The 9,968-nt window shown below is 36.2% G+C and overlaps 1 long non-coding RNA gene across 1 annotated transcript; it reads left to right on the forward strand.

Moving 5' to 3' along the window:
• Positions 1 to 8,525: 8,525 nt before the first annotated feature.
• On the forward strand, positions 8,526 to 9,968 carry LOC113318283. The gene is made up of 3 exons (XR_003344390.1): positions 8,526 to 8,604; positions 8,705 to 8,746; positions 9,888 to 9,968. It is a non-coding gene; the product is annotated as an uncharacterized LOC113318283 (long non-coding RNA).

The raw sequence follows: 9,968 nt of genomic DNA on the forward strand, positions 1-9,968 counted from the left end.
ATTTCTTATGGACATTAAGCTTACACTTCCGTGTACAAAGATCCTTAAGGAACTTGGAATAAGCTGGTAGTTTCCTAATTGCCTCTAGTAACGGAAGGTTTATGGTAACTTTCTTAAAAACCTCCATTATGTCATTGAAGTTGGATTCATTTTTCGTTGGTACTAGCAACCGTGGGAATGGGGCTATGGGAACGAAGTGAGTCTCAACAGGACCCTCATTGGTCTCTTTAGAGACTCTATCAGTCTCTTCATTCTCTGGCTCAGCAGGGTGAACTACAACATGTTCACTATCAGGCATGGCAACCTTGTTGTCAACTTTCTTTCCACTCCTAAGGGTTGTAATAGCATTCACATGATCATAAGATCTTCCTCCTATTTCATGAACTCCTTTAGGATTAGGTTGTGTTTGAATAGGAAACTTTCCATCTTATCTCTCACTTATAAACTTAGCTATTTGTCCTACTTGAAGTTTTAATTCGGCAAGACTTTGGGAATTATCCTTCAATTCTTGCCTAGTTTCTTGTTGAAAGCTCATGTGGTTCTTTGATAGAATTATGAGATTTTCCTCTAAGGCAGAGATCTTTTTCTCGGAAGTGTTCTGAAACTGAGTATGACCTGAAGAGTTCTGAAAACCAAATCCTGGGGGAGGCTGAAAATTACTATATTGGCCTTGATTCTGACCCTTAGACCAAGAAAAATTAGGATGGTTTCTCCAACCAGGATTGTAGGTCTCTGAGTATGGGTCAATCTTCTGACGGTTCTCAAACCTAGCATTGTTATAGACAACATGAGCTTGCTCTTCACTAACCCGACCTTCCCAAAATGAATTATCAGGCTCTATTCCACAACTAGATACTTGAGAGGCTCTATTAGGTTCAACAAGGGACCTATTTTTAGACTGACCCATTTCCAAAGCTTCTAACCTTCTAGACAAAGCAGCAAACTTAGCATCAGACGCAAAACTCGTATCTACCACATTGATGCTACTTCTATTGACCAAGAGTATTTTAGGGGGTTCAACACAAGATTCCCACTGTTGGGATTTTTCAGCGATAACTTCTAAGAAGGTAAAGCATCATCAGCACTTTTACTAGTGAACTCACCAGCGCACATAGACTCAACCATGGCTTTGGTCGAATAGTCTAAACCATCATAAATAATTTGTACGAGTTTCATCTTATCAAATCCATGGTGAGGACACTGAGATAGGAGATCATTGAATCTATCTAAAAATCTATAAAGAGACTCTCCCTCTTGTTGCACACTAGCATTAATTGTCTGCCTAACAGCTGCAGTTTTATGCTTAGGGTAGAATTTCATATAGAAAGCGGCAATAAGTTCCTGCCATGTTTCAATGGATTCAGATGGTAGGTTGTTCAGCCCGGTCTTGGATTTATCTCTCAAGGAAAAGGGAAACATCTTAAGTTTCAAGACTTCATGAGTAAGGTCTCTTATTCTAATTGTCCCACAAATTTCCTCAAAGTCCCTAATATGGAAATAAGGGTTCTCATCATCTTTTCCTAAGAATATAGGGATCATCTGGAGAATACTAGGTTTTATCTCGAAATTAGACGTAGTGGCTGGAAATTTAATGCACGAAGCTCGGTTGGTCCTAGTTGGGAACATGTAATCTTTCAAAGTTGCCATCGCTGGCACAACAGAAGTACTAGGGGTACTTTCCTCACGAAGAGACAGATTCTCAAAACTGAAGTTTCCAAAAACAGGACTCTCAAAAGAACAATCTTCGAGCTCCCTTCTTATATCAGAAGAACTACTAGTTTTTTCTCTAATCAATCGACCTAGAGTATCTCTTTTCCAAGCCCTATTAACAAAATCGGGCATACACTAAAAAAAATCAAAAAGAAATAAAAATCCTAACAGGAAGGTTCTAGCAATCACACAGCAGGCTGACTCGACTTTACCACAGCAAACCTAGAGAAGTCTAGCAAACAACAAGCATGATGGATCACTTAGATTTTTTCTAGACTAGCTTCTATATCTCGAAAGGTAATTCGTTACAATTTAAGAAAACCCCTCTGGAATCAATCCGAGTCAAAGTAAGTTGAATCGAGGCGAGGGAAGCTTAGTGGAGCTTTGATACCCAAGGCCTCACCGCAGTACAAGGCGGCGCAGTCACGCATTCAAATCACAGAAACCGTCATGAACTTCGAAGTATGCTAAAAGAATAACCAATATCCTTCGAAAAAATTTCCTAACAAGCTCGATACCCTATAGGTCTCTTTCTAATCAGATTTTAAAGCTTGGGTTCATGTTAGGTTTTGTTCTCCTAAAGCGGGCAAGAAGGGAGCGGTGATGAAATCCGAACCCTTATCTTGTTTAGGCCAGGCCTTTCCCTTTACTAGGAAAATAAAGACAGTCTGGTACGTCCTCAAACAATTAGCACCTTAAGGAGTACAGTAACTCGCTTGCAGGGGAATCGCGAGTGTTTCGATTGGACTTACCTCCCGTACCAGACGGGGGATGAACCGTTGTTGTCGACTCGGGCCACGACTCCTATGCCGTGTGCGAACCCGAGGGGCTGAGGTGATATTGTAATCACCGTCCTTCTCTGCACACAATTTAATATATATATTTTTTTTAATTTGACCATTCCGTAGGGTTTTAAAAAAATAAACTCCAAGTCCAATTTAAAGTTCAAAAAGAAAAAAAAAATTACAGTTTTCCTCACACACTCTAAAAAAAAATTAAAAACTAAATCCTAAAATTGTCCTCTTTTCTTCTCTTTTCTTCTCTTTTCGCTTTTCGCTTTAAGCTTTTTCCTCTCCAAGTCCTTAGTTTTCACTTCGAACCTGCAAAATAAAGATAAAAAGAAACGTAAAAAGGAACAAACAATTTAAAAAATAAAAAAATAAAAAATAATAATAAACCTAAAAAAAAATTCTACTTAAGCACAGGTCCGCGTCGGCGGCGCCAAAAATTTGATGTATTTTCAAAAGTTGTTGTGAATAGTGGTAAGAACTGGGGTTCTTTTCGAACTTGTGAAGGAGATAATTTTTTTTTAGATTTAAATAAATTTTATAAGTGAACCAAAATAGCAAAGTGATTGGAATATTTTTGGAGAAACTGGAGCTAAGGATTCCACTTTTTCTACCAATTTAAAATGATATTTCTAATATTATTATGCAAATTTTTCCTTTTAAATAGTTTTAATTATTGCAAAAATGGATTTTATAAAAGAATAAATGTAAGTTAAAAGCATGGAATATCAAAAACTCTAAGTCAAGCATATACCATCAATTAAAATGACAACTATTTAATAAAAATCCATGGAAAAACTCTTTGTTCAAGGAAAATAATTAAATATAATAAATTGCATAAATAATTAAAATAGAAATTACCCCTTTTTCATTGGCCGAATAGTTTCCTCCGTTGTCCCAGAGGATGGGTTTAGCTCATCATTGTGTAAACTTGCTCAAAATTTATATTCATTGCTCAAAAGATGTTTACAAGGATGAAATGGAGAAAAATGATAAAATCGGGTGTTTGCAACGTTTATAACTGTTGCAAACACCGTTACAAAGAACGATATCCCTAAAGGGCAGTAGTATTTAGAATACTACGACCGACAACCGACAGTCGTTGTCACTGTTGATAAACGACTATCTTGGTCAGTGTGTTCTTCGCGTTCTTCCCTTCCAGCAGCAGCAAAAACTTTCTTCTCTGGAAGTTTTTCTATCGATTCCCTTAAACTCTGTGTTGCTCTATTCTATCCCCTCTCACTTTCCAACCTTTCTAGTAGACCCAAGGAGCATATTTTATTCTATCCCCTCTATTCTATCCCTTCTCCCTTGAACTCCGTGTTGCTCTATTCTATCCCCTCTCACTTGCCAACCTTTCTAGTATACTCAAAAACACGCTGAAATCCATCGCTATAACTCCAAATAATCCTTCCTTACTCGGGCAGTAAAGAGAATATTTTCTTACCATTTTTGGAATTTCACACGTAAACTTCATTGTAGCACGCTCCAATTCAGCTTATACACGCTTCAGAATTCGTCTAACGCTAGCAGAACTTCTCCATGCATAGCAGAAACATATTTTTGCTCGTGTTACAGTCCACGTACTCTGTTTTGGGCTTGTGAATCACACCGAGAATTCCATCCAAAGTTAATCGATCCTGTCACTCATACTGTGTTTCTTAACCTATATCACATCTCTCTACCAAATTTCAGTCATTGAATCAACCCATAACCCCTTCATTTTCTCAATTGAAATTCTTCTAGAACTGTTTAAGTATTTCCCGCCAAAATTCAGAATTTGAATTCTTGAAGATGACAACCCCCTAACCGTCTGTGGAGTGTAACTAGCAGGTTTCCAACTCAGGTGCCCCTTATAAATTGAGGTGCCCCTTATCCAAAACAGAGAGTCCGAATAACAAAAGTCCTCCGGGATGCTCCCATAATTTTTCGAGCCGATTTTTCCAAAATTATTTATTTCCAAAAAAATACCTACAAACACATAAAACACCATAATAAGGACGAAAACGAGTACTATCAATAGAGACATTGAGGACAATTCAGACACAAAAATATGTCTACCATTTCTCCATCAAGAAAATGTTTAGATATTGACTTAGATGTGGTAGTTCTCTCAGATGAATCCAAGCTTTGAAAATCATCTGTTAATTTCTGAATCGGTACGTTATTAGAGATAAACTCGTCCATAGAATCAGATTGAAACAAACACAGACTTATGAGGTCTTAGCGTGTTTTCCTGCTCTGATACCAATTGAAAAAGCGGGCTTATAACAACCACACCCAATAATTCGTTAGGCAATCTGTATGGACTAAACTCCAATATAATTCCCAGAGCACCAACTTAAAAGCGAGACTCAATCAAGAAATATATATCAAAGACTTTTTATCTCTTTCTCAATACAATCAGCAAATCAAACAGATAGAAATTCGCGAGCCTGATTGATATGAGAAATAATTTGGACGATACCAAAGACCAATGCCCAAGTGTCAATCAAGTTATATCCAACAAACAAGGTCGGATTTATCAACTGATTGAACCACGCACAACCTGTGATATTTCAATTATATAAAAAAATATAATGCGGAAAAGAAATAACACAAACACCAGAAATTTTGTTAACGAGGAAACCGCAAATGCAGAAAAACCCCATCTGATAAACACCACACAAAGCATCTACAGACACTAGCCTACTACAAGTTAACTTCGGACTGGAATGTAGTTGAGCCATAACCAAGTCTCACACCGATTAAGGTACAGTCGCGTTCCTTACGCCTCTATAATTACGCCGGATTCTGCGCACCTGATTCCCTTAGCTGATCTCACCCACAACTAAGAGTTGCTACGACCCAAAGTCGAAGATTTATAAACAAATCTGTCTCCCACAGATATGTTTATTCTTTATTCGGTTTTTGTTCCGTCTTTTGATAAAATCAAGGTGAACAGGAACCAACTAACAATCCGTTCTTATACTCACGAAGAGCAGCCTAGAAATATTAGTCACCTCACAATAACCCAACTGATTAATAGGAAAAGCTATTGCGGAATCACAAGAGTCTGAGACGAAAATCTGTTGTGATTACTTTTATATCTTACCTATCGGAGATAAATCTCGAGCAAATCTTAGAGAATATAAAACTCAGTATGATAGAACAAGTAAGATCAGAATACGCAAGTACAGAGAAAATAGTTGGATCTGACTTCACGAATCCCAAATAAAGTCTTCAAGTCGTTAACCTAATAATGGTTTGGAAAACCTAGGTTAAAGGAGAATCGACTCTAGTTTGCAACTAGGACACAAGAAAGTGCCAGGATTAGGTTTTCCAGTTGCTAGAGTTCTCTCTTATATAGTCTTTCAAATCAGGTTTGCTTATAATCAAAGCTAAGATAGCTTAGTAACAAAGTAATTAATCTCCACCGTTAGATGGTCTTAGCTTGTTACACACAAATGAAATATAGTCTTTTAAGATTCAAGCTAAGTCTGCTTAGAAATTAAGCAATTAATCTCCACCGTTAGATGGTCTTAGTTGTTACACACAAATGAAATATACTTGCATTTAGATGTGGGTAACCGTACCTAAACGTGTATATTGGGTTGGCTCAATAACAGTTAACCGAAGTTAGCCGTATAAACACTTTTGTCATAGCCGTATTCATCTAACACTTGTAGATCAAATATGATGATCAATCAATCATGATAGATAATTAATTGAGTCCAATTGTGTTTCAAATAGAGTTGTTCAATTGTTCACTATCTCATAGAAATATACATGAACAAATTGAAACAAAAAGTACTTATACAAGAATCAATTCATGAACATTAAGCCACGGTTTGCAAAGTTAATTTGCATTCATTAAATCATAAATGTTTTAGTTCATGAGTATGAGAATCATACATTACCTATTATAGAATTTAACCACTGTGTTCGCAAACTGGGTACGCGAACAGCTGCTCCGGACCTTGGCCTAGTTAAGTCGTTCGCAAACCCGGTTCGCGAACCACCGTCCGGACCCAACTCACGTAAACCCGTTTGCATACTAGGTACGCAAACAAGAGTTTAGGTCCTTCTCAGGTAAATCCGTTCGCATACTAGGTACGCAAACAAGAGTTCTGGACCTGAATCATCACAATACAGTTCGCATACAAGGTACGCATACCGTGTTGTATCCAGACATGGGTAATCGTTTTAAACTTTCATTTCAATCATTGAAATATCCTTGGAAGACGATAATGTTTGTCTCACACAAACCATTAGCTTCAAGTAATTTTCATGTGATCGAATGATCAATACGAAACTTCCCAAGCTAACATCAAATGACTGTCTCACACAAATCATATAAGATGTTCAAGGTAATTTTCACATTATCATCTCTTGACTTAATATTTAGATTCCAACAAATAGATGTTGCCAACTAAACTCGTCAAGAATATGATGAACATAGCTAAAGCAAAAAGATTCCAACACATATTTTGAGAAATAGATAAGCGAGATAAACTCGCGTCAAAATATCAATGTGTATAATGTGAAAGTCTATACATTTGTACGACTTAGTCTCATTAGAAGATAAAATAGAATAGAATTCTGAGTGATAGATAAGTTTTAGTCTCCACATACATTTTGTTGATGAAGTTCCTCCAAGCTCCTCAGTAGATCTTCGTCTTCAATTGGTGAAGATCGTGAAGTCTAAAGCTCAACTACACATTTTATCCTAATCCGTGACATAGCTATAAGTAGACTAAAAATCAAGTTTAGTTTTGATCAACTAAACTTGACAAACAAGCTTGAGATAGCAACGCTTGCGATTTTGATCACTGTCGTATGCGTCAAAAATAATATTACTTTCTCACAACTTAAAATATATAATATAGCAAGGGTAAGAAAGGATCCTTCCCACAGAGAGGACTAGGTTGTCAATATGTTTTGGTATCTTAAGCAAACAATGGGGGGATGTTTTGTTTTTATGAAACTAAAAATAAATAAAAGCAAACAATAAAGGTAGACGAATCAAATCGAGGATGAGAAAATATTGGTTACGGATTTCATCTTCATTCACAAACATGTTTTCTACACAATAACTAGAATTGATATTTTAATCTCAACTTTTATCAAAGGCCCTAGGATACCTTGATCGCAAGAGTATCCCGCTAATTTCCTCTTATCATCAACAAACACATTAAAAGATGCGAATATGAATTCTACCTAAGAGAACAACCTAACGTGTAAAAGCACTAATAAAGTTTAATTCCCTAGATGCATTAAGTTTTATGAAATCAGGCCAATCAAAGCAATCGAACGTGTAAAAGCACTAATCCGATTTAACAAAGGCTATGACTCACATGTGACTACTAGGATGTATCACTACAAGCAATAATCACAATTATGCTACGTGTATTCAAGGTGTATCACGTTTACGTATAATAAACCCTAAACTAGCAATAGATATGATTACGAATTCTACCAATTTGCAACTTGACAAAACTAACAATCAATCATACATGGCGATATTTCTAGCAAATCATAATCGACAAAACATGGAGACAAAACTAATTTATTGAATGAAAACCCATATTTGGAAATCATACTTATTCCTTAACCAAAAGAAAACTAGGTAAACATAATGGAGTTCATCACAAGAATGAAGAGAAAACCTATCATGTTTAGGGGTGCACATATCCTACCCATACCCGCCAATCCTACCCTACCCGCCAGATTTTTAACCGTATCCTATCCTACCCACTATTTGGCGGGTAGGGTGACGGATAAACATTATTTCATCCGCCAGTTAGCGGGTAGGGTGACGGATATAATCCGAAATTATCCTACCCTACCCGCTTACCCGTATAATATTGAAAAGACAAGTTAATCCTTCTATAGCCTTTTTCTCCTGCCGTTTTTTTTCGTTATTTTAAAACACATCAAGGGTAAAATAGAAACTTCTTTTTCCTCTCCCTATCTCTTTTCTCAAATCGAAACAGAAAATCCCAGCCCCTTTCTTCCCAGTTTTCTGAGAAAACTTTTCTCCTTCAACCATTTCTCCTCTACCTTACTCGATCTCATGTTCATCTTTCAGGGTCTCGTTTAAAACCCTTTAATCGGTTGGTTCAAGGTAAGATCCAACTGCAAAGTTGATTCTGTTTCATTTTATTTTTTTCCGTTAAATTGATTGAAAAAATATTAGGGTTTTTACTGTTTCATGCATGTGGCAGGATACGACCTCGAGTTGAAGTACAATTCCAAATTCATCAAAGGTTGGTTTCTTTCTGATTCGAAGTTAATTGCGAAGTTATTTGAAGTAATTTCTAGGTTTTTCTAAATTGATTTTGGGATTTGCTAAAAGTTGATTTTAATTTAGTTAGTGATCTTCTAATGTTATCAAAAACGGCTATCACGTAATCCCCAATTATGAGTAAGCTTACGATTCTGGGATTGAGGGGTTACTTTTTAACTAATTAGACTACTAATGATGATATAGGATGTCTACTGATCATATTGTATCTTACTCTTTCTAGTAATTACTTATGGATCCTTTGAAATAGTGGTTGATGAGTAAAACTGTTAAAATTCATTCATGGTATGATGTGAAGGTAATATGTCATAAGGTTCTTATGATATTAGTTTTCACATGCTGGTTGCTTCGTTTTCTTTTGGAATGTAAATCATTTTTCTTCTTTCTGTTAATAGATTCATTGTATGCTATGATTCAGTAACTAGGATCTTGTAGTGTTCGTTTCTATTCCACATATTATGTCAGTTCGGTGTTGTGTATAAAATGTGGTGATTTCGTCTTTTTTGGAAGAATAAAACCCTTTCAAGTTTCTGTGCTTGTTGTGGCAACTGGTCTAGTAGTACTTGGAGTGGGTTTGTCTTCTTTCACTCAATTGGTGATTCTTATCATACTAGTTTTACTATGGTTAACCTTGTAGAGTTTCTAGGTTATAATGGGACTCATTGTGCTTTCATTGTGTTTTGCTCATTGTACCTTTGGGTTGCAAGAGAATAAGGTCCTGAAACTATTGGGGTTTATTATCCGTCCACTTTTAAGTTGCTGCTATCATTACTACAACTCTTGATTGGATTAGTACACACTGATATTCTTTATTACTACTTTCGTTGATTAGTACAAACCTAGATTTTCTATTTTATATTAGTAACTGATTTTGAAATTTTTATGAAAAACCCTATACTACTGAAATAGAACGTGGGAATTAGGATTTCTCTGTATTTTTTTGCTTGGGTTTGTTTGCTTTGTTATATAAAACCCTCTTTGCTTCATCTATTTGATTATACTTGGTTTTCCATAATGTAAGTGTTTTGAATTAGACTGCTATGTGGCTGCCCTGATTTATTGTGTATTAACTCTTTGCTTCATCTATTTGATTATGCATACAGATATTTCTTAAGAGAAACGATGCTGGTGACCATTTTCCCTCACTTGCAATCTGCTTAGGCTTTGAACTGTTAAGTACCGTT

Source organism: Papaver somniferum, chromosome 10, assembly GCF_003573695.1.
Source record: "Papaver somniferum cultivar HN1 chromosome 10, ASM357369v1, whole genome shotgun sequence".
NCBI lineage: Eukaryota > Viridiplantae > Streptophyta > Magnoliopsida > Ranunculales > Papaveraceae > Papaver > Papaver somniferum.